This window comes from Sciurus vulgaris (genome assembly GCF_902686455.1).
Source record: "Sciurus vulgaris genome assembly, chromosome: 3".
Lineage (NCBI taxonomy): Eukaryota > Metazoa > Chordata > Mammalia > Rodentia > Sciuridae > Sciurus > Sciurus vulgaris.
In genome coordinates, this window is record NC_136463.1 from 120,497,073 (window position 1) to 120,523,427 (window position 26,355).

General features: G+C 37.0%; 1 protein-coding gene and 1 long non-coding RNA gene across 3 annotated transcripts in view; one reads left to right on the top strand and one right to left on the bottom strand.

The window, feature by feature from the left end:
- Window positions 1-26,355, bottom strand: part of LOC306657926 (sodium channel protein type 1 subunit alpha-like) — a 271,243-nt gene that overhangs the window by 122,457 nt on the left and 122,431 nt on the right. Inside the window, exon 1 of one of the 2 annotated variants that reach the window (XM_079134420.1) lies at window positions 3,748-4,012. The exons of the other annotated variant lie outside the window; for it this stretch is intronic. The gene's annotated coding sequence lies outside the window, so the exon portion shown is untranslated. Of the gene's footprint in view, window positions 1-3,747; window positions 4,013-26,355 lie in introns of those variants that run through there. 2 annotated transcript variants of the gene reach the window in all.
- Window positions 20,802-26,355, top strand: part of LOC306657931 — a 106,927-nt gene continuing 101,373 nt past the window's right edge. The window contains exons 1-2 of the long non-coding RNA XR_013762923.1: window positions 20,802-21,165; window positions 22,203-22,323. This is a non-coding gene — a long non-coding RNA (uncharacterized lncRNA). The remainder of the gene's footprint in view (window positions 21,166-22,202; window positions 22,324-26,355) is intronic.

Sequence of the window (26,355 nt, forward strand, 5' to 3'; positions counted from 1 at the left end):
TGAGTGGTTTAAGTTATTTCAATGTAGTAACTTGTCAACATGAAAGACAAGACTTAAGTTTATTTGACATAGGTCTTTGATTTTTTTCTTAGGAAGCCCAGAGGCAATTAGAGCCCAAAGCCCAGCCCCCAGGACACCACAGAGCTGAGTGGGCACTGGTACATTTGCTTCCATTCTTTTGCTAGGAAGATCACTTACAAAGCAGGTGTCACTACTTATATCAATGAAGCATCTCAATCTTTGGGACCTTTTGCTTTCTCTCTACCCTCCACCTCAAATGTTCTTTACTCTGTCACTCAGTCACTACATTAAGATCTCTGCTTAAAATTACTTTCTTTACCTCCTTTTTAAAAAAATCCATGGCCCTCTCATCTTCACTGTCTTGTGTTATTTTTCTTCAAGAACTTAGTTTACTGACATTTCTTTACTTATTGATTTTGTGTACTCTCTAGCTCCATTACTAGACTGAAAGCCCCATGTGGGCAGGAAATGTGTTTCATCCATCATGTTCCAGGAACTAGAATGGGACTCCACTACAGTATACTTTTCTATGATGAATAAATGAGCAGATGTGGGGGATCATTCTAAACTGAAGTACTATTGAAATTTTGGCATGTAGAAAAAGAGATGAGTTACAGCTGGCATGTACAGATTGCACACAATCTGAGCCCTCGCTCTCTGGGCTAACTGGTAAGTATTATCACACAGGTGACAAGGAAACTTCAAGAGCCCAGATGCTGTCTGGGCTCACGTCTGCACTCTGTCACACATCTAAATGTCCAATAATGAGCAAGTTCACCTGATCTCACTGTGACTTGGTTTCCTCATCTGTAAACTAAACAATAATACCTGACTGATAGAATTCAGTAATATATTTATAAAAAAGTATGGCTTATAAAAGTAACTGACATGGAGTAAACAATTACATGTCTTTTCAAACTAAAATGATGAGTGGGATCTAGAAACATGGACAAAGGGAAAAAGTTGGAAAAGAATAATTTGGAACAGGTTAGGGAAAGTTTTGATTTTTTTTTCCCCTGACCACAATTGCACTGAGAATAAATCTCCTTCCCACCCCTACCCTAAACCAGTAAGATCTAATTTAAGCTGTAAAGTGTGCTTAATAGACTAAACAGAATTTCAAAGGGAAGTGATTACTTCAATGAGCAAAGCCCCATTGACCCTGAGGGTGGCCAAGACCGGTCTTCCATTGCTCAATTTCTCTTTTTCCATCTTCTTCCCTGAGATCTTTCTCCCATGTTCCCCCTTCCAAGTCTGCTGGAAGAGATAAGGCCTTGTGCTCTTGGCAAGTACAGGGAAGAAGTTGGGTTCAGCCTCTCTCACTACCTAGGAGGGAAACAGTACCTTGCATGAGTCCCCCAGCTAAATTTTGGAGGGATGCTTTCACACACTAAGCTCATATCAACATAGTCCTTCCTCTCTGGAGGACTGTCTCCTCTGTGATGTCCTAGAGGCAGCACCAAACAAGCCCCATATCCCTTCCTTGTCAGTCATACCCAGGAAAGGTGCTCTTGTGTTTTCCCTCTCTGAACCTCTAGGTTCCCTGATTGCCCTCTAAACTAGGAGCTGGAATGTTTCTTACTGGATCCTTCTGTGGATCCCTGAGTTTTTGTTCCCTGTGGTGCTGAGTTTTCTTTGGATTTCCAGTCTGGCCACTTGCCCTTGGTATCTCTGGTTGAAAAGACAGAATGCTGGCCACTATCCCCAGTGCCTTCTTGGATACTGTATAATTAATTAGGCATCCAATTGTGCCTCCCCAACCCCCAAAGATGGAGAAACCCTCCCTACCATAACTTAAAGGAAAATTGCCATAATAAACGAGTCTCCAGATAGCAAATTTCCCAGTAAGTGGGAGTCATGTAAGTAGAGATTACTAGTATTGACAAGCAAAATCCCACATATAATTTTTACCAGTATGAGCACTCTGGATGTACTGGCTCCCTAAATAGAGATTTAAAACAACAACAATCAACCAGACAAACAATATGACGGGGGAGGCGGGGGAAAGTCACCCAAATGAGTAGCACCAAGTTTAATGGAAACTAATTCCATTGTCAGGTTCATGTGATATAACCAGCCACTTGTACTCTGTTCTAGTGGTTTATAATGTTACCTCACCCTCTCCACGAAATTGTTTTCCCGTAAATCTCTGTGGCCATCCATTCCTGTCTACACATTATGTTCCTAAAATAGACACCATCTAAAAATCTCTTCAAGGAGCTTTGTGGAGGAAGGCCTAAATTGCAACACTCCTCCTAAGAAGAGAGAGGCAGTGCTTAATAGCAATTACGAAAGCAATAGCCACAAAGGGGAATTTAAAAGGAGTTTTTCACCATGGTTATTCTGCTTCTGAAGTGCCCAGCTAAGGGAAAGAAAAGTGCCAGACACCCTCCTGGTGAACGTGCGGAAGCTCCCAGTTGCATCACCATGGCATGCCAGGTATTGCAGCAAATAGGAAAGGTATCTACCCCTGCTCTGAGCAGGAGGAACTAAAGCAGGAATCACCAACCTCAGCATGGAATTTTCCTATTTCTGTTTGGCATCATTCTCCTGGGATGATTTAGAGTGCTTTCTGGAGAAATATGTTCTGTTACTACACTAGCGCATCAGAAATACCATGTGAACCTGCAAATCCATAGAAAAAGAAGCCACATTTTATAGGTGTGATAGCAACAGTGTTTGGCAATTTGCAAGTTTGTTACTGCACCTCAGAAATATTTATTCACATGCACATATGGACCGAAACGTACCAATCTTGACTTAATCATTTCATTGGACACATGAAAAAGCACCTACCCACTCAATATGAACTGATTTGTTAAAAGGAGTGACAACTGCCAGCTAATAACCAGAGAGAACAAAAAGAAATATATGTGATAAAGCGGGAGGGGCTTAAAACACATACCTCAAACAGGTAAGAGAGAGAGGGAATCCAAGATAACAAAGGCATTTGAAAAAGCCTCATGTCCACAGAAACACTTCTTGTGCTGTTGGAAAAGCGAGATGGCTCACACTGGGAACCAAGCAGCATCTGCAGTATCATTGCTGATTGTGACCTCTGTCTAATTAAAAGTAAGTCAATTTTTCCTGTTTGTCATTGCACGGAGTAGGGAACTCTTGACCACTTCCCTGAGTTCCTTTCCAAGTGTGGTTCAATAGGAGTTAGGGGAAAAAGTCATTGTCCCCTCCTCCCCCAAGGCATCTCTTCTCAACAACCCAGCCTCTGCCTGAGGAAGCTGAGTACCCCTGCAGTGCTAGGCTCCGGCAGCAGTCCCGGCTGCCTTCTTCCTTCCTGTGGAGTTAAAACTGACATTTAAATTTTCTCCATCCTTAGGAACAATATGACCTCTATTCACAGACAGTTCATCCAGTTCTAAAGCACCAGTAAGAAAGGGGGCTTGGAAAGAAGATCTTGAATAGGATGAAGGCAAGCAAAGGCAAGAACTGGCTGGATTCCAAGTTATTTCAGGCCAAAGAATCTCATCTGTATCAAAATGCTGAACTGCAAAACAAAACTGATTTCAGTTTGTGGAAGGTTGAGAGAGGAGTGGGGGAGGGGAGCCGAAGGGGAGGAGAAGAGAGGGAGGAGGGGGACAATTGGTCCGGATTCACATACAAAAATGGACTTCCTGTTCTGCCCAAACTGTATTTCCACGGGCTCTTTTTCCAAAGGAATGGAAAGAATGAATTTACCCAAGATCACAATGAAACAATTAGATGGCTTACCTGATAAAAAGGAAAATTACCCATCTGCAGTGAGGAACAGCATCTCCCAAAGACAAGATGATAACAATGTGCCTTTAGTTGCAATTGTTCCAATTCTTTCTTGCAAAAGGTGACCAAGTATTTACAAGGGCTGCAGTCTCACTGGGGCAGAACACGCACGCACGTAGACACACACACACACACACACACACACACACACACACACGAACACACACGCACACATACACACATGCATCAGAGACTTCTGCAGTATCCTCTCGGCTTCATCCTTGCCTCACTCTATGGTACCTATTACAAATCAGCAAATAGCTTGTTTAAAAAAAAAAAAAAAAAAGTGGAGATGGCACCTTACATTACATTGCCATCTAGTGGCCAAATCTTAAACATGTTTTCACCATCTGTATTTGTGTGTTCTTAATCTTTTTTCTCTCCTCTATTTTCCAGTGAGACTCTCTGTGAATTACTTCCTCTTTTTGTTTTTCATTCCCGACTTTTCTATCATCATACAACTAACAACTCAAAGTTGGAAAGTTTAAAACTAAATACAGCTATTTTCAAGTTTAGAAAATTTCAGTGTTATTTTTATTTGGAAATGTTACTTTATTCTCATTATGAACTATTGTTACCTCTGCAAATTATAGAAATTTTAAATAAAACTATAATAGTCTTTTTATTACACCAGGAGAAAAGTGGGTGACCTTTTATTCTAGGTCCATGGCTTTATATATTTTCTATATTTTCCTCATTGTTAATATTGTGATGAAATAAAAGGGAGTTCTTTATTACAGTGACTAGCTCAGAGTGAGATGTGAGTTTCACTTCAAGTTTAGCACTAATGAACACGTCTTTTGAGCAAGTCACTGAACTCCTCTATAGAAACTTTTGTTTTTCCCATCTTCAGCCATATTTGGTGGTTAGACAAGATTAATTTCTCACTCTACGGTTTTGACTGTATTTTGCTCCAATCTGTCTCCCTATTTAGTGAACATAATTTAAAGCTCAATTATAATAAAGTGGTTTAAAAAATATGTATTTTGAATAAAATTAAGAATTATTCTTTAATAAAATTGTGAAAGTCAGGTACATCAGGTTTTTCTACAACAGTGGAGAATCCATGCAAAACTATTTATAATTCCAAGAACCAAGAGTAGAGCTTTCCATGTTACACACTGAACTTTAAAATTGAATTGATTTTCCCATTCATCATGGGAAACTTCACTATAAACTATGTTTTAATGAACCATTTGCAGTAAATATGTCACCCTGGTTGTTTTTCCTTTGCTACCTAATACACTCAATATTGATAACTGCCATTGCATGTGCTCTATCATTTATTGATAGATGTTATATCATCAATATTTAATTTTTTCTATTTTTTACTATAGGACAGTGAGAAAGATACTATAAATATTATTGTAATTGTTCCCATTGTACGACTGAGAATACTGAGAATTTTGAGAATCATTAGAATTTATTCAAGACCAGGCATCTTGCAAAACAATAAAACTAAGGACCTTGGTCCAAAAGTTCATTGTTCTTTGCAACATAACTAAATATCCACCTTTCTTTGTTCTAGAGTCATAGAAATGTAAAAAGAAAAACATTCTATGCTCACTAAATATTTGCTAGTATTTAATTATGGACTTGTGGATCTATCTCTTGGGTCCATCTGCTCATCTGTAAAGGAAAAATTGACTAGGATAATTTCCTGCTCCAGCTAAAAGATCCTATACTTCACAAAAACCCATAAGGGTAGCATGAACACATATATGAAGTTATCTGGTGTCTGGGAAATGATGTTGGTCATTCTCTGTTATAGTCAGGGCAATGTTGAAAGGAACTAGATGAAAAAAATTAGAGAAAACAGGTGACCAGCATTTGGTAAATAATTACCAGGATGTTAGAGATGAAAGGAAAAGGGAAAATATTTGAACTAACAGGGAGTTTTTTAAAATTATTTTTAAATTTTAACATTAACATATTCTGTATGAATAATACTTAGGGTTTAAACATACAGGTACAAAAAAAAAAAAAAAAAAGAACATTCCTCCCAACACACGTCAATGTCTTTCAATTGAATAGTACAAAGGTCAATGTTTGAGCATCTGTTCTTAATAGTCCTGCCAACAGTTCTCCTTCCTTGATCCCCAGAGGTGAACCTGACTCCCTGAATACAGAGAACCACACATGACTCTGGCAGCTGTGAGGTTAGCCTTCCCTCACCATGGAGACTCAAGGCCAGGTAGGCCAGGGCCCTGAGAGAAAGAAGTCACACAGAGGAAGCAGTTGTGACAAAAGACATGAGCCAGAAAAACCCTGAGTTCTCAATGACCTTTCTGTTTCTACCTCCTATTGCCTACAAGATCCAGATACATTCCTGAGTTAGGGTTCCAGGATTGAACCAAATAAAGTCCATTTTTCCTTTTTTCTGATTTCTGTTACTCTGTAGAGTTCTAACCAGTTCACTCACTAGAAAAGCTGCAAGAACTGCTTCTGTCAAAATTGTTCATATTCTGGGCATCTGGCATTTCATTTATTCCCTTCTTCAAGCACTTGCTATGTGCCAAACATATTTCTGGGTACTTAAGTCACACATCAGTGAACAAACCACATCAAAACAGTATGCAATGACATACTGGTCAAATGGAGAGGCAGGCTGACTTCAAGATGCATACCTCCCTTCTTCCACCTCCACATCTGTGTTCATGTCCTTCATATCTCAGAAGACCTTTAACCCATCTCTACATACATAGTAAACTTCACCAATCCTTTAAATGACTAGGTCAGATATCCCTTCTGTTCTAATGTCCCTCTATTTTTCTCAGTAGGTATAATGTTTTTTCTTTTGTTAATTATGAAACAACTTTATTTTTCCTTTTATGAAATATGGTCATTGGTTGAGTTGAAAGCATTGAACATTTTATAGCTTAGTGCTCAGAAGGAGAGCTTCTTCTGTTAGTAGACCTTGGACATTAAGGAGCGAGTTCACTCAGGTGGGAAAATGCTGTGCCTGGTCTTTTTTAATGTGAGTTTTATAATGTAGTAAAAGGTAATCTCGTGTTGTGATTAGAATCTTGGAAATGTTTAAGGAGAGAATTATCTCAGCATCAGAAGGTTGAAGTAGTATGGTGAATATTTGGATATTATTTAGAAAATAAAGGCAATTTGTCATCATTAAACTTTTTTTCTGATGTCCATCTCTTGGAGTTATGGATCTATTATTCAGTTGCATAAAGAGAATTTGTTAATCACTTTCAAGACTGTCAAGAAGGGAATCATCCTTGGTCACTGGCCAAAAATTTCCCAAAGTCATGGCCAAATCATTTTTGAGTTCTGGATTCCCTTGCTCAGAGTTATAAATTTGATTTCAATTTTAATGCAGAAAATCTCTCTCTCTCTCTCTCTCTCTCTCTCTCTCTATATATATATATATATATATATATTTGGAATCTACACTCTGTGTGACATGAAACCAGGTCCTCCCCCCTCTAAAGAAAAGGGTTAGGATACTGGTAGATAAGAAGAGAACTTTGGGGTGTTTTGGAGAAGTTGGTGATCATGCCACATAAACTCTGATGGTAGCAGGTCTTCAGACAGAGTAATGTATGATTCCAACACAACAGGATTTGAACCCATGTGGTTTGATTCCAAATTCACAGGACCATTGTGTAATTATCTGAATTCAAATCCTGTCCTTATCCCTTTGTAACTGGAAAATTAAACTTGATTAAAGTGTGAACAAGATTGGTATGATTTTACAGTAATAATAATCTACTACTTCTAAACATTTTCTTTGTAGTTGTAACTATTCCAGTATTTTATTTTATTTTGCAAGTGGGGCATTCTTCAAAGACATTACTACCAGCCTCTTTCTTGCTCTCACCCAAGCATTTACCAACAATGACTGTAGAAACCCTTTAATAGAAATAGAACACATTTCCTGCTCAGAAATAATGAACTATGTCTTTATTTTGAGGTTAATTTGTCCTTTTGAAAATGAGCCAAAAATGTGTGCAAAATTTACTTACAGAAAGTGTAATGAAGAGCCCTCTTTTAGGACTAAAGTCATTTTTTAAGGAAATTTAAGCTTATAATTTCTTGAGAGTAAAAAATGGACTCCTTGTTTCAAAATATTTTATAGATATTAATGTCATCATTTGAAACAGTAGCCCATATATCCCATAAATGAAAAACAAAAGTCAAACAATCAGTTTTTTCAAGTATAATATAAAAATATTAGAGGGATCCCCTTCCCACAACTGGAAATTACTAAATCAAAGCCATTTTAGGTCTGTGATTCATAGATCATGGTTTTTAAAATCACTTATAATAAACCTAAATAATTGAAATTATTTTTCTTACTGATTGGATTCCAAATGTTTCTCAGGTATTTATAGAATTCATGTTTGTGGGCACACAAAGAACTATTTAAAATTTTATGAAAAGTTTCCACAAATCACTGAAATTACTCCCAATTCTCTCTTTTTGTCTGGTAGAGGAGGAGAAAAAATAGTTTTGACTTTTCTTACCTCAGTACAATCAAGAAATTTAAAGTGAAAGAAAAAGGAGAGAGATTGTGGGACCATGATGGAGAGCATGGGATTCCCCAGTCTGAGGCCTGGAAGGCCAGAATTGCTTAGGAGTCTACAGATGATCTTTCCAAGGATGCAGTTACTCCTTGTTGAAAGATTCACTGTAATTTCCTTTAAGTGGCTTAGACAGCCATTGATGTTGGAGAGGAAATAATGGTAGTCCCAAATCAAAGACATAGATTTTATAAACAAGACAGAATAAAACATGATCTTAATATCCCAAAGAGGAATTAAATGTATGAATATAAAATATTTGATGAGATCAACGATGCAAAGTTTAAAATGTGCATTAAATTACAAAATTTCTATTTTTCACTTTATCGAATACTATCATTCCTTTTTTATACCACCATTTAGGAAACATTTTAAAAAAAAACAGCTTTTGTTCTGCATTTTTTTTTAAATACTTGGTTATTTGAGAACCTGATTTTATTTCAGCTAATGTGTAGGAGTACGTTATTAATATTTACTGAAAATGCTGCAAAAATATCATTTTTTATAAGGATATGCTTTTTGCTTTTCCCTAAACAAGCCAGGAGCCTTCATACATTCACTACTTTGTTTCATTCATTTCCTCTGCTTGGAGGACTTTCTCATCTTTGGCTACGTCCGAATCTATTCTCCAACTGCCTGACCCTATTCTATAATATGTTTGACAGCATGAACAGAAATAGTTTAGAAGTATACTATCTTTATCTCCCAAACTTATTCCAGTGTATGTAGTTGAATCAAGGTTGATTCTAAAAATCAACTGATGATATCTACTGACTATGAATGAATCAAAATTCCAGAATAAAATTTCCACAAAATCTACAAGGAGGATAAAATAATTTTACAAACCTCATTTAAAAAACAAAAAAACAATTAAAATAAATGTTAAACTGTTTTCTGGAGATGATTTTGCCAATCATTGAGGAATAACAAAGCCAAAATTCTCAGAGTCCATCTAGACAAGCATTCTTATTTTGGATAGGAGAAAACTGATGTCAAGAGGGGCAATATGGTTTGTCCAAGGTCATATAGATAGTTACATATCACAAAAGTCCATTCAAGTTTTTTCCACAGTTTAACTATGAAGAAAATTAATATTGAGTAGGTGCATCAGCACATAAGAAGCAAAAATGGAAGTGAGTGTAGTATTTCTGGATACACCACAATTGATTTTCACTCATGTTTTGACAGAGAGATGAATGTGATGGAGGTTACGATTGCAGTTACTGTTTAAGAAGGTGATGGACTAACCAACATTGATTTTAGCAAAGAATAAAGACAGCAACCATCCTTTAGTCTTTCTCTACATACTGCTTTTCTTCTTTTTTCAACTTCCTAGAAGTTTATTTTGAGTTCACCCTCTGGTTCGTGTGGTGAGGGGAAACCACCTCTGTATGTGGAAAGTCTTAGAAAGGGTTTTGATTGATGTCAGCATGTCTTGGCTATGTGTTTTTCTCTCACTGATTTTTTTAAGTCATATTTATTTTGGAACTTATTAATAGATTCTCTGGGTGGATTTAGACACATGCTTTTAAATATTAACTACAAAGTTCCCAAACTCAAAGACAGGAGCACCAAGTTGGAGAGTTGAACTTTCACAGCCTTCAAGTAGGCTGGAAGAGAGACCAGGAAATAGCAAATAAGTGGTCTTGCTCTATAATTTCACTGAAAAACTAAAACACATCCTGAAAACATACTTTGTTTCTTTAGGCTAATAAGCCATATTCAAAGAAGGAAACAAAATGTAATGTTTCAGATGCTTGAGGGTTTTTCGTTGTTGTCATTATTATTATTATTATTATTGTGGGTACTGATGTTTGAACCCAGGAGCTCTCTATCACTGAGCTATAGCTCCAGTCCTTGTATTTTTTATTTTGAGACAGAGTTTAGCTAAGTTGCTGAGGCTAGCCTCAAACTTGTGATCCTCTTACTTCAGTGTCCCAAGTCCCCGAGATTATAGGTGCCACTGTGCCCAGCTGGCATCCCTGAGCTTTATACTTCTTTAATTAGACCAAGGCTTTGTAAAGCTTTGGCTCCTGAGATAAGATCAACATACAGTACAATATTTAAATTACTATGTCCAGATCTATTGCCACAGGAGAATAAAGGCACAAAATAAACATAAATGTAAATAAATAAAATGTATGCACAATTTTAAAGAGCTATGTTACTATGCTAGGTTTCATTCTGGGCTCACATGTGCTGTTTTCTATGTTCTTAAGTTAGTTAAACATGATGTTGGGTTCTTGCCTGATTTGTTTCATTCAGCAGCTTCCCCCTTTGCAAAAATTAATGAAAGTTATTACTAAGAAAAATATGATTGAATACTATCAATCCAAATACCAAATGTGCCATTTTAATATATCTTTAAGTCAACCATATCACTTGCCTACATATTCAAGAGGTTTAATTGGATTTTTTAAAGTAGAGGACTTTCTTGACACTAAGGAAATTGCTGATATTTATGAAGACAACTCTTTATTTACAGAATAAAACTGAACTTTGCTATAACTTAGCATAAGCAAATATGTGATTTCTGTGCCCCTCAAGGATTTCTGACAACATCTTTTTCTTTTTCAATGGTAGAAAACCATTGACTTTATCTGGAATCATCCATTATGTATGCACATGTCATTAGAATTAGGCACTACTGTATTTCTCAAGGAAATAAGACCTTTAATACATCCCTATACATTTTCAGGGTTTATCAATCAATTCACAGGTTCACACAAATCACATTTGGTTACATATTTTCTTCTCTCTCCCCGTAGAAAAAGCAAAATTCTACCCTAGGCAAATAATGGGCAAAGGTCATTAAGCCCCTCTGCAGGGATGCAAACTTTTTAGAAGAAATTTGCAAGTGAAAGATGCATAAAAGGTCAGATAATAATTGCATTTAATCTAGCCTTCCTAAAATGCTTTGGAAATTTTAGGACCCATGAACTGAATTTCTCATTCTGCAATAAGAGCAATTCCACACCCCACTGGGCTGTGGTTGAGAGACCAAATGCTGGGCAGCTGCACTATCATGCCTACGTGCAAACTCCCATACTTGTTCTGCTGCAGTCACATGAAAGGTGCAGAGATTTCTCTGGTTAGCATAGAACGTTGAAATAACAGAACCACTTTGTCTCTATATTTTCCGTAACACTTGATGATAAGGAAACTCAGAAACTGATGTACTTGTTTCCATGATCCATGGAGTCATTTTTTTTTTTTTTTTTGCAGTGCTGGGGATTGAACCCAGGGCCTTGTGCTTGGGAGGCAGGCACTCTACCAACTGAGCTATATCCCCAGCCCATGGCGTCATTTTTGAAAGTTTCTTTTTAGTTCTGGTTGCTATTATTACATGAAAGTAACCATGTTCTTCCTCTCTCTGGGGAAGAATAGACTGAATAAAGCAGGTGAGGACTCCTAGGTCTCCATCCCTTTAATTAGCACATATGAGATGGGGACCTTTACAGTTCCACCTCCCTTTTTCTGCAGCTAAGTAAATACAGAATGTAGATTTTTCCATGATTTCAGCAATGATATTGGGTGATCATTTACCCTAATTCACATGGTTACTCTAAGAGAGAGTGTGTGTGTGTGTGTGTGTGTGTGTGTGTGTGTGTATGATCCACGTTCGAAGGTAGTATATGCTATGCATACACAGAGTTGTTTGTTAATGTTCTCTCCTCATACCATCCTTTTCATTCTGCTTTGCAAGACTGCAAAACTTTTGTGTGTATCTCCATCTACCCAGTCTCCTCTCTAAGCCATCAGAACCATAGCTTGACATATCTATTGCTTTAAAATTACACTTGTGATTCAGAAAACTTCCTGGAGGGAAATAACATGCTTAACTGAAAAAGGATTAAATGAAAATAATTTAGAGAAGAAACTGCTTGCCAAGATATTAAGATAGTTTATAAAGCCCCAGGAATTATCAATTGAGAGAGCCAAATTAGCTGGGCGGGTGACACACATCTGTTGTCTGTGTACCTATGGAGGCTGAGGTAGGAAGATCAGGAGGTCAAGACCAGCCATAGCAACTTAGTGAGACCATAGGCAAAACAAAACAATAACAACCACATGGGAATGGTGACATTAGAGTAAAAAAAAAAAAAAAAAAAAAAAAAAAAAAGGCACATTGTGGAAAACCTCAGTAAATGGTTTAATCAAAGAAATGCAGCTACTTATTTAGAATAAAAGAAAAATTATGCTGGGGAAAGCCTCTCCAATTTTCTGCTAATGTCTGACTTGGGCTGAACTCAAAGAAATCCAATAGCTAAAGCCCCCAGAATATGCAATCCATGGAAAATGGCTTTGGGAGGTTGAGACTCTCTCACACAGCCCTTGTCCCACTTCTAAACCACATCACCACTTCTACCCTTCCCTTCCACCTGGCCTGCATTTTGGGGGTCTACTGCTCCTGCCAGCAGCCCCTCTTCCAGGGCTCCGACTCTTGTTGTGCTTTGGGAATGTAGTTCCCTCCACACGTCTGTTTTGTCCTCCCTACTGTTGCAAGACCCTGGGTGTCTCATCGCTTTGTTTGATTCTCTCAAGCCTATCCTGTATACAGCCCCTTTATCCGCACTCTACTACTTAAAATACCCACTGCCTTGTAATCACTGGAAGGGTGACTTGGAAGCCCCTCCAGATGTGAAGGGCTGGTGGGAACCGGGGAAAAGAACATTTCCCACCTTATCTCCAAAAACACATCTTTCTCTGCTTAAAAAGCAAATGCATGTATTAAATTCCTTAAAGATAAGAGTAAAATCTTTATGACAAATGATTTTATTGAATACCTTAACCCTTAGCACAGTGTATAGTAGTATGTGTTAGATACTCAGGAACAAATGTTTATATTCAGATATTTCCACATTCAAATTAATTCTAATATGATCAGAATTAATTAAGAGAATAATAATTATTGCTAATATTTATCAAGTGCCCAGTATATACTCGAAACTTGAAATCTCATAGCAATCTCATGAAATAGATTATTAATATCATCATTATTTTACAGGTAGAAAAAACTGATACTCAGTATCTTGGCCAAGGTACCAAGGAGGTGAGAAAATGTGATTCTGAAACCAACAATCTATCTTCAAAGTGATAACCTTGCTTAAGGCCATGCTTTCTCGTTTCACATAAAGCTCTCTGCCATATCACATTGCTAAAATGATGGTGGGAAATCCCTGGGATCCAAGTTCAAAGGTAAAAATAAAAACAAAGGCGAGATGATACAAATATTCCTCACTGGTCTGAATTACTTCTCATTACTTTCACAGATGCCACGGAGGGAAAACATTTCTACGTGTGGCCAAGTCAAGGGACTTTTTCGTTATATGGTAGATTTGCAGCCTGGATTTCTGTTAAATATGCCATGAGGTGGTGTGTGGCAGGGTGGGAGGGTGGCAGATGGTAGTTCTTCCTTCTCACTTGTTTTAGAGTCTTCAATCATCTGCAGCATGTGAAAGAATGTAGCTATGTTTGGAAATACTCTCACTAGATCAACAAATAAACTAAATACAAGAGGAGTAGAGGGAGAAGCGAGCCTCAATCTGTCGGTGCTTAGGTTTCCAGAAATCTAAATTTGTTAAAAATGAAAAAGCTAAAATAGAAGAACTGCTGATCATGAACATTTGACAATAATATTACTTTGGCAAAGCTTCATGTTGCAAACATCATACTCAATGAGGTGTTTTTTTTTTTTTTTTTTTCTTAGCTCATTTTCTATCAACAAATGCTTTCTGGCTCTACTTCATATTTGTGACAGCATGAACCACACAAAAACATAATACTTTCTAAGTTTTAAAGCCTTAATTGCTTCCCAAAATGTGGCAGTGGACCAGGAGCATGGCCATCTCTTGTGAATTTGTTGAAAAATGCAGAACTCTTGGGCTCCACCCCAGATCTGCCAAATCAGAATGTGCACTTTAACAAGACATTTCTTATGCACACTGATGTTTGAGAAGCAGGACTATAAAATACAGTTGACCTTCACAGCTGACCTGGGCTCTTTAAACCTCCCTGCTTGTTTTGTACCCAGAATGTGCAGTTCAGTCACTTTGCCCTTCTCACCACTTCCTGGGTACCTAACAGATTCTAGCCTCTGTTAGTACACACTGCTTCAGACAGGTCAGGAAAACTCCTAATCTACTCTTTAAGTAGCATTTCAAATGTAAATTGACCTGGGTGTCTTGTTAAGTAAAAAACAACTTTCTAATTTCTCTTCCTCTGGGTCCATTCTGCAAAGACAGTCTCGGTTAATTTCCCTTGAATCTTTTCTGAAAATTCCTGTACATATCCAAGCATATGAATCGATACAATTTATATTTTTTTCAGATATGACATCAAATGCTATGTATGGCTATGTATACCTTGTTGGAATTAAATATTGGATTTCTAATTTCTTCCCTGATTCCTTGAAGAGTATCTCATCATATACGTAGATGAATACACCAAAGTTTATTTAATCAGTTCTCAAATGACAAACATATGTTATTTAAATATTGCTGCTGTAAACATGAGTTTATAAACATGTTACCCACTTGTGTGAATTTTTCTCTAAGTGCATTCTCAGGAAATGTTTTTTTTTTAATTCTACTTTTTAACATGGGTGAATATCAATGACTTTCTTCCAAAAATGTCATAACATTTAATACTCCAACAATGTCATAAGATACCTGTTTCCCACACTTTTGCCATCACCAGGAATTACCAAACTTTTTCTTTTTGATGTTAACTCTGAGGTGAAATCTACACCAAGTCTTCATTTTTATCTGTGATCTCCCTAAGTCATTTAATAGGGGAAGCACAAGAAAGTGAGGGAAAAAGAAAAGCACGCTTTAAGAAGAGGAGATATCATGTAGAAACTGACAGAAGGTCGAATCTTGGAAATGGCAAGGGGAAGCTGCACGCACTTCCATATGGAAACGTAGAGAATATGGTGTTGAGAAACTAAAATCAAATATTTTGTTCTTTCTTTCCACTAGTTTGGAAAAAGTTTGATCCTTTCAGAGATCCACAGAAATCCCAAAATAGCTTCCACCAATTTTATCATTTTGCAACCAAGAAAATAAAAGCTCAAGCTCTCCAGATGCCAAATTCACTTTTCTTTCCACTATTTTATCAGACAGGACTGGATAGTGTAGTGTCTCTTCCCTGCTAGGGCAGAACTGATGGTAATAGTGTCTTCTTAATTGACTTTTGTTTTCCTAGAATCCAAGGTAGATGTGGTGGACTTGGGAAAGAGAGGGTTGGTCCATTGTCAGGGAGATAATGCTCAGTAAATTTAGAGAACAAAACAAAACTTTGAGTGTGTGCATGTATTGGTGTGTGTCGTTATTGTGCTCACTGATATAAAGTTATTTCTAATGATTTCACTAGGATCTATATATTTGAAAACAAAACATTCTTTATATCATTGCCACTTTCCCTTTTCCCAGTATTAGAGGGTCATAATAATAGTATGAGGCAATTTCATGTGGAAAATTGATACGTATTCTACTCTACCTCCCTTACACCCCCAAATGAGACGATCTCAACAGAAATGTCGTATTTCATGCTTTCAATTGTTGGGTATTGAAAGTGTCAGAAAAAAATATAATGCTACTTTAACAGAGAAATTAGGACCTCCAGGACTATGTTGAACAGAAGTGACATGTGTGGGCATCCTTGTCTTCTTTCTGATCAGTCTCGCTTGATGAATATTTAAGTAATTTCCATACCCTGGCTAAGTGAGCATGAGCATGCAGACACATCTCTAAAATATCAAATTAAAATTCAAAGGAATTAAATTGGTATAGACTCTGAGGTGATACTATTGGCTCTTATGGGTTCTTCTAGTTTTAGTTCAAACTACCTGCACTATTGAGTCTTATCTGATAGAAAAGTGAATTTGGCATCTGTAAGACTGATCCTTTATTTTCTTATTGCAAAATGATCATCAAATGGGACCTATGTTATTGGCTTCCTGTGGGTCTCTGAAAGGATCATGTCTATAAAATTACTTACAAAATCAGATGCAATATTTCAAATATTATCTATTATTGTTTTGCTCAATAGAATTATAGCTACCTATATTCTAGATTAGGTTCCTTGGTTCACACGATTTCAGAATAACATTTAATCTGAGAGCTAGGGTTGAGGCTCAGTGGTGGAGCGCTTGCCTACCATGCGTGGGGCACTGGGTTCAATCCTCAGCACCCCATAAAAGTAAATAAAATAAAGTTCCATCAACAACTACAATAATTTTAAAAGAAAAGAATAACATTTAATTTGAATTTGTAGGGCAGCAAACTAAGAGAATTTCTAATCCTTGGGAAAATCATGTGTGCACGTGTGTGAGTCTTATCTGTTTCTTCCAGGCATATCAGCTCCAGAAAATCTCTGGGCTGAATTTGGTGAATTGTTTGAGGTAAGGGCAAAGAACTTTCATTCAGTATGATTTAGAAAAACATGAAAATGAACATAGATTCAATATTCCTTCTAGTCATGAGATTTTACACATATAATAAGACTCTAGCTGACTTTGTGAAGGGTAAGTGGTCTTAAATTGAAGGCCCTGGATATTCAGTATTTTTTTCCTATACTGGGGACTGAACCCAGGAAAGCTCTACCACTGAGCTGCATCCCCAGGCCCTGTTATATGCTTTTTGTTTGTTTTGTTTTGAAATTTTGAGACAAATCTTGTTAAATTGCCCAGGCTGGCCTTGGAATTATGATCTTTATGTCACAGTGTTCAACAATCTTCTAAATTTTTTAATAAGTTTGGACATCTGTGTCTGAATATAACAACTGTGGAAATATGGATTACTGTATATGGTAGAAGAAGAATTCAGAATACTCAGATCTTGTAGGAAGGGCATGAAGAGCAGAGATAGGTGAGGGAGAAAATAAGTCCATATGTGTAATGAAATCTATGAAGTCTAAAAGGTGATTGGTGTGGTTAAATATCAGTTAGAAACCAGAGGCAAATGCAATCTGGGTCACTTGGGGGAATAATGAGGTAGTATACATGAAACAAGGACTCCAGGACACAGAAGACTGCATAAGACTTTTTGTTCCTGAGAAGTTGCAGAAGGGATTTGGGCTTCCACAGACTTTGGGATTTAGTAGTTATTTGAGCAAATCAAACCTAGATCTTCTGAGTGACAAAGAACCCCCAATTTATATCTGGGTTACATAACAAAGACATATATTTATTTTTATGTAATTTTAAAATTACTTGTATCCAAAGAGAGAAATAATACATTTGTTGTCCCATTCAGTATACTAGAAATTTTCATAGGAAAGTTAACATAGGCCAGTGGTACTTACATCAGGAGGGGAACAATTTTGCCCACAGGGAACAGGTGCCAATGTCTAGAAGTATTCTTATTGTTGTAACTGGAGGTTGTGTCTAGTACCTTGTGGATAGAGGCCAGGGATGCTGCTCAACACTCTGCTATGCCCAAGACAGACCCCATAACAAAGAAATTCCAATCCAAAATTTCAGTCATGCTGAGTTGAGAAATTCTGATTTAGTGCAACCAGTTACTCTACAAATAAGAAATTAAAGAGGGGCAGTGACACTTGCCAAGTCACACTGAGCAAACAGAAGAGAGAAGTCCTCTCATGTTTTAACATCACATTATTTAACTTCTGTTATGATTTGGAATGCCAGGTGTCCCCAAAAAACTCATGTGTGAGAATATGCAAGAAGGTCAAAGGAGAAATGATTGGGTTATAAGGGCCTTAACCCAATCAGTGAATTAATCACCTGATGGGATTAATTGAGTGGTAACTGAAGGCAGGTGGGATGTGGTTAGAGGAAGTGGGAATTGAGGGCATGGTTTTGGGGTATATATTTGTATCTGGCAAGTGGAGGCCTCTTTTTCTGCTTTCTTATCATGATGTGAGCTGCTTCTCTCTGCCACACTCTTCTGCTATGATATTCAGTCTCACCTTGAGCCCAAGAAATGGAACTGGCTGTCTATGAACTAAGATCTCTGAAACCATGAGCCCTCAAATAAACTTTTCCTCCTCTGCAATTGTTCTTCTCAGATCTTTTAGTCACAGCAGTAAAAAAATTTACTAAAACAACTTCTAAGAGTTGAAAGTCTAAAACTGAACTGTTGGAAAATAGATATTCTTATGAAAATATTTAAACTTCAGATGTACTAAATAATTGCATAAACCTTTAAGAAAATAGTACTGCGCACATTAGGATATCTAGGCACTGAAGAAAGCAGAGAATTTCATCATATAATGCATATTTGTGTGCAACAAAAAACTATTTTCACTATGTTTAACCAAATTATTGCCCAGCATAGTGGTTCTCGAACTTTAGTGAGTTTTACAATCAGCTGGAGAGTTTCTACAAAGAGAAATTCTGGAACCCACTCCAGATGTTCTGACTCAGGAAGTCTAGAGTGAGGCTTGGGAGTCTGCATTCTTAATAGGTTCGCAGAGAAAGTCGATGTAGCCAGTCAGCAGGACACACATTGAGGACCACTACCTAGCACTTGGTAGGTGCTTAATAAATGTTGACCTAGTATTGTAGGTATGTAAAACTATTATCTCACCAAATATATAATCTCACTTCAGGATAGAGTGTTCGATCATGCTAATTAAAACAGAAGAATGCAATCATAAATGGTAAAGACAAAACTAGTTGAGACCTCATTTCATTCAAATTCCTCATCATTAAAATGAAGAAATATGTTTTTAAGCTTCTTACCAGAAAGAATACCTTTTAACAATAACCACATAAATAATATTAAACAAAAAGTAATTTATGTACAAATAGCACAAACTACTATCCTAAACATATGTAAAATCAAAGAGAGTATGATTGGTTATGTATGCCTCGTTTTTAACAGTAAATTTATGAAGAATCATCCAAATGCCATAGTAGAAACTAATCTGATGGGGCTCTTATGCCAAGCTACATTTATGGGGAAAATGACTATTGACATCAGTAATATAAAATCAAGCCCTGAGGGACTATAAATGTCTCTTCAAATTATTTGGGGAAACATGTACATGTTTAATCAATTAAATACAGGATGAAATCAGTGTATTTTCATCAAATAATCAATATGCTACTGTTGATCATAGTTAAAGAGTGAAAATTACTTTTAAGGAATTTCAATTCAGTAGTACTCATTTATATTCCTTTAACTTAAAAAAAAACTCCAAGAAAATTTATAAACTACCTGTTTACCTGGAGTGTATTGCATAATTAACTTGCCTCATGCTAGTCCTCATTTAGAGACATCCAAGCAAATGATTGATTAGTCAACTTTCCATTTAGCTCTTTGAGGTCATGTAGACAGTTTCCACAGTCTTTTTTTTTCTAACTCAGGCATCATGTCTAAAGTACTGAATTTCACCTGCCAATGGCACCCAGGAAGCCAAATGCTTTCAAATGTTTTACATTTGCATTCAACTTTTAAAATACCCATCTATCTTTTAAATTAGGTGCCATCTGTTGTATTATCGTCTCCAGTTAAATCTTATTAGTATTTCGTGCCAATATCAACCTGCTACGGCAATCTTACCCTGCTATTTCTTTAGGCTTTTCTGCAACATTCATTAAGAGCCTGCTATTTTAACTAATTCCTGTAGCAGGACACTGTGTGAGAGTCTAAAAGAGAATCAGTGTTAAACTGTTTCTACTTTTACTCATAGAGTGAATAATTGTTCACTTCTACCCTGGGATTATCCCTCTGAGTCTCCTAAACAGAGCCCCGTTTGAGCCAATGCAGTTAACCCAGCATCACACGGTGCTAGCTTTGAATGGCGCTTATACTGCAGTATTCACCTTGAAACTAAGTAGGTAGGATTTATTATTTGTTGAAGTCACATAACTGCCAGGTTATGCAGGCTCCATTCTTATTTCACCAACAGTCACAATAGAAGACAAATACAGGCAGACATACAGCTCATTTCCAAGGGAAGCAAATTTGCAGTCAGAGACAAGGACAACGTAACAGCCAAGAACTGCAGTAAATCTCTTGAAGCTAAGAGCCACATCTAATAATGCTCTCCTGCCACACCTCTGATCAAACAGATTGTATGCAGAGATTAAACATCAAAGCAACATTCATTCCTTGATGCTCAGAGATGATGCTTGATAAGCAAATTTTAATTTATGATTTTTTTACTCCTCGAGTGTCTTAACGCTAGGATTACTGGAAGACTTAGTATGCTTATTCAAGCATGCTAACAAAACTGGAATCTCTTAGTAATTTCTCCCTGCACCTCTCAGCATGGCTGACAGGCATCTGCCAAGACCATAATATAAAAACCACTGAATCATGCAAAAATATTTACCCCCAAAAGATGTAGTAAAAGCTCAGCTTCCTCCAGTCTCCATAGCCCCTGAAGTGTTAATCTGAAGAAACAGTTCCATGAGTTTCCACAGGCCAGCAGTGAGTCTCCTACACTTGACCTAGACAGTCTTACATAACGAAGCGTCGGTACTGGGGAGCTCGCTGAATGTCATCACCAGCAAGAATAAGAAGTATTGGTAGCAGCAGGCAGGCAGGCAGGCTGGGAGTTTGCATGGAAATCATGAACTCTTTCTTGTCTTTCCCTTTTGAAACGTTTTGGAATGAGAGTTAAGAATAGCTCAGAAACTGGTCTCATTTTTGGTATGGGAAGAATGACCAGAAACATAAAAGCTAAATCTTCCAGCAAGTGCCAGACACTTCTTTTGGTGTTTGCAGTAAACCTCGCAGGATGAATCGCTGTCTGTAAAGTCCTGTGCCATGACACCTAAAATGAGGGGAATGGCAAAGCAAAATACTAACACAAAGGCTGCTACCGAGAGCTTTTTGTCTACCTTTAACTCATTGTGGTGAGTAGAGGGGACTGTGTGTATATGGAATGAGAAGATCACTGGGGGTGTGAGTCGTTCTGCAGGGTGATAACTGAAGTGTTTGTAAAGAGTGTTCATGTTTCTTAAACATCTTTTTTGCAAGCAAGATGATAGCAATTTTACTCATATATCAAACTCAGAATGTGGTGGGTTAAATGAGTTGTGCTTAATGCATTGCAACTTCTGAAATCTTCATATAAGTAATGAGAAAAACTAGGACCTATCTCTGGTGGCTTGCAGATAAATGTCAGATGTGCTAATTAATTACTTCTATTGTCTGTACTAAAAAATAAGATCTGAATATCCACATCAGATGTTGCATACAATGGGGTCTTTTTTAGACTTTGAAAACAGTTTCTCAGAATGGAGTAAGGGGATTGCTGTGCTTTTGAGATAATCTTTGTTAGACTCACTCCTAGATATCTGGGGGATACTTTAAACAGCAAATTAAAAACAATGTACTCTCCATCTAATTTTCATTCAATTATCTCAAATGTGTGTAATACAAGTTATGCCCTTAAAAGCTAGAAATAATAAATTCAGTTCCCTATTCTGATCCTGAGTACACTGATATGGTGTTATTAATATAAGATGGCATTATATTGTTTAATTATATATAAAATTGTGGTTTTATATGGGATGCGGGCTAAGATGTATAATTCCTGAGGCAACAGAAATAGAGAAGGAGCCATGCATCATTTAAAAATAATCTTAATGTTCTGCTCTTAGCTGGGAAGCTTGTCTGCTAATGCATCACAGTGAGCAAGGAAATAAGAGAATTAAGGTCTACCAAAGAACACAGTGATCTAATTCCACCTCATCATTTAACTCAGAAGGAAACTGAGGTAGAAACAAGTTAAATGGTTTTGCCTGAGCTGACAGAGGAAGAAGTGAGTGGACCACGATTTTTCTCTAACTAACCACTCTTTTGCCCCCATAATTGAGTAAACAGTTGTCCTTTGATCCTGAATCAAGTCCTGATTCACAGTGATTTTTTTTTTTTTTTTAAATCATAGAAACGAGAGAAAACAAAGTGAAGTGGCTCTAAGTTTCTGCTTTCTGCTGTAGTCTGATTTTGGCAAAACAGGTTCTATAGTGGACGGAATGAGAAATTGTCTTCAAATGATTCCCATAAAGGTAAAGAACATATTGGTGCAACATTTAATTAAATCTTCAACTTATGAAATTCTATTCTGAACACTAAATGATGTGAGCCACGATGGTGGCTCAGAGTCCTTTACTGTGTCAGTGTTGATTGTTGTGTTGGGCTTCTCCATCTCTGGAAGAGTTAATGTACATGAAACAGACGACCCACAGGAAGCAAGGAGTTGGAACATAGACTGTTTTAAAGAAGATTCAGTCTTATTCTTTCAAATAAACCAAGGCTCTTGTAGTCAGGTGCTGTGTTTCATTCTCATATGGCCACACCTAGGCCAGTGTTTACTGGACCCTCAGAAATGAATAAGTAAGTGGAAGGATAGAAAGTAGTCATAATATGTTTGTGTATAGAAACTTCATCTACCATGGCCTAGCAGAATTCTTTGGAGGAGTCATTTTAAGTACTTCATGAAAATGATTTATATTATATATTAGTTTAATAGTTGCCTAAGCAAATGAAATACTAGTTTGGAAACAGTTTTTATAAAATTATTTTTAGCATGCTACTAATTAGATCAACTTGGTATAGGTTTGGTATAGGTTTGGCTGTTCCTAAAAGATAAACCAGTGTCCACAAGCTTAACCAAGCAGAGGTTTTATTTTTCTACAGTGACATTAATTTGGGAGTAGGACTTCAGAGTCTATTTGGCAGACTCATAGTCCTAGGGACCTAAGTTCATTTCTCTTTCTTTCGATCATCCTTAACCTGTGACTTTAATCCTCCTATTTGTTTTTGTTGTGTTCTGTTGTGGATTGAACCTATGACTTCAACCTTGCTAGGCAATCACTCTGCCACTGATCTACATCCCCAGCCCACATCCTTCTATTTGTTGCCTCATAGTCTCAAGATGGCTGCTTCATGTCCAGCATCCTGACTATATTCTAGACAGGAGGACAGGAAGAGAAAAATCATAAGGACTGTGTCAGATAAAGAAATTCTTTCTCCAAGAACTTTCTCAGAAGAACACTGAGAGCCTGAGTTACATCTTATGGCTCTTAATTGTAAAAAAAATACCCACTTCTCCCCACAGTGAATTAGTCAAAACTGAGTATTCAGTTGATCCTATTGCCACTCATGATCAAAGCTGGGGTGCTCTTTTAAAGCAAATAGGGCACATCCCCCCTGTGCATTCTCCCTTTGCAAATAGTCTTGGTTACTTGTAAAATCCTAAAGCACTCAGCATGATCATTAGTCTAAGCTGGTTTATATTCCAAAAGCACAAAAAGGCTTCTTGTTTTTTATATGAGTTTTCTCTGGAAAAAAATTACCCTAGAATGTTATTTGAGTAACAGATGCATTTATCAATATAGGGTAGTCAATGTGTATGCGTGAATATATCACAGTGATTTTCACTTTTATATACCAATATAAAAGAACAATAAAATAATAAATAAAAGAAAGGAAGACTGAGAGAATGGAGGAAGGGGGTCTGGGGGAAGGAGGAGGGGAGTGGATAGAGAAGTACTGGGGATTGAAATAGAGCAAATTATATTATATGCATATGTGAATACATCAAAATGAATCCCACAATATGTATAGCTAATAAAAATATTTTAAAAGAGAAAAGTATACACAGACTTTCCAGAATTAAAAAGAGAAAGCAGTTCATGGCCTTTTTCTCCCAATTTTTGCATCCCAAAATAAGGTCATCTAAAGTAGCTTCTTCTTGAAGAGAATGTGACTATGGAAGAATAAAGGGTTGCTAAATTACAGTTCCAACCCTGAGAATCTCTGAAATTTCTAAGTAAAATGCTAACTCACTAATTTAGAAAAGAGACTTTTGCTAAGATTTTTTCTGTTAGTTTTCTTGATGAAATCAGCAGGACTGAAAAGCACATGCTCCTCATGACTAGTCCATGGAAGGACTCTATCCATTCTCCAGTTTGGTTACAGGATCTCTAGGCCAGAAGCTGTTCTTCACACAAGGACAAGGGATAACACTGACATCTTTGAAAAGACTTGGAAGAAAATAACCCCTCTACTTAAAAACTTTAGACTTGTGTAGAGTTTCTGGATAGACTGGAATAGAAGTTCTTAATTTCCATTAACCTCAACTTCTCCATGGAAGACAGCTGAGTTCTCATCCTGAATTGCAATCACCTTGAATGAACCTATTCAAAAACAATTGCCTATTGCACCAACCTCCACTTTACTAAAAAGACACATGCAATGCAGTATTCATTTCACTCTCCTAGAAAACAAATAGAGGAAATTCTTTGCACAAAATCAGACGAGATTTAGCTTAAGTGGAGACCTAAAAATTAAAAGATATTTAGTAACTGACAGGAATGTATTTTATAAATGACAAACTCACAGGAGACAAAACTAACTTTTTCCATTTTCTATAAATTAATATCTAATGTTCCATTTTTACCTCATGGCAGAGAATTTAATTATTTCTGAGTTCATTCAATCACATTAGTACTTTTTCAGTTATTTCACATTTATCCCTATAAAATGTGAGATTTTAATTTGCTCTTTAAATTAGTTAAAGTAATACTAGCTTCAGCAACAAATTTGCCTTAAAGTCCAGGTGATTTAGCACAAAGAAACTGCCTTGCTTACTCATGCAGATTTCTATAGCTGTTCCTGGTTGGCAAGTAGTCATCCATGTGATCATCCATAGATTCAGGATCCTCAGTCTTGTGGCACATATGGCTGGTAGGTATTTAGAGCCATTGGAAAGAAGAGATTATGAATAATTAAGCCTAACTCATCAACTCAGAAGTGACACATGACTGGATTATATTTCAATAGTGAGAAAGTTGTATAACCCTATCTAGATGAAATGGAAGACTGACAGATGTCCCTAGCTCAACAACCACTCCCTAGAAGGAAGAATCTGGTTTGGTGGTCACAAAGCTATCTCTGCCTACCTTTCATCTTTGCAGTTGATGCACTTAAAAAAATGCGCACACACACAGACACACACATATCCATCTTTGACCAATTATAATTTTTGAGGTCAAATCAGAGAACTGAGAGGACTTAATTTATGTGTATGTGTGGGGTGATCCTTTCTGTATTGGAGGCATGATTGAATATATTTTGCACCTTAAAATAGAATTGTTTTCATTTTCTTCTGCTCATAAGGACTAGAGAAACTTTAGTGTAGATTTTCAATTTTTATACTATAATACAGAGGATTTTACATTTTAGCTTACATATTTGAAATTGCAGCAGTTTCATATTCTGTGAGAAACATGGCTTACTTCCATGAGCCTAAGGGGATTGTTTCTGAGCCCATTCTGATCATAGCATTCAGCTGATGCCCTGGACATCACTTCTGCAGTTAAGGCAGAATATAAGCAGCAAAGAGGTAGGCATAAATCCTGTATGAGGGGAGCAAGTTTCTCATAATTCCTTTGCAGACATCTACCTATGTCTCATGGCCAAAAGTGTTATATGGGTATTCATAGGAGCAAGGAAGGAGGTTGAAAAGTAAATGCAGTTTTCAAATTGGATTCATATGTGCTTCAAACAAAATTCTTTTCTGTTATTAAGGAGGAAGGGGAGAAAGACTATGTGTTAGGCAAATAAAATAGATTTACCTCAAAGGCCAGGGAGTTCTGAGATGAACCCAAAATAAACTATGAAGGATATTCTGGAATAATGGGGAAATGTGTTAGAAATCAGTAGAAAAATTAACACACAGTCTGAAAAATACATTACATCCTCGGAGCAGGTGTGTTTATGATTAGTGAGCATGTGTTGGAATTGATAAGGACAGGTCTACCCTCTATCCTTAGTGGTAGTAACTTGAGGAATCTGCTGATTTTGAGTGATATATTTCCTAAGGGAGTAGGCAGGGTAGGGGGAGTAACTGTACTTAAGGGATGCCATAGTCCCAAATCCAATTTGTCTACCTAAATATTTGTACAATAAAAAGATGAAAGCAGATGTGTTGCCAGACAAGTCAACCTAATGTGGTGACTAAGATGGATGGTGGCCAACACTGATGTGGTCCTCATCGTCTCTGGTCATTGTCAAGATTTTGAATTATCTGTTGC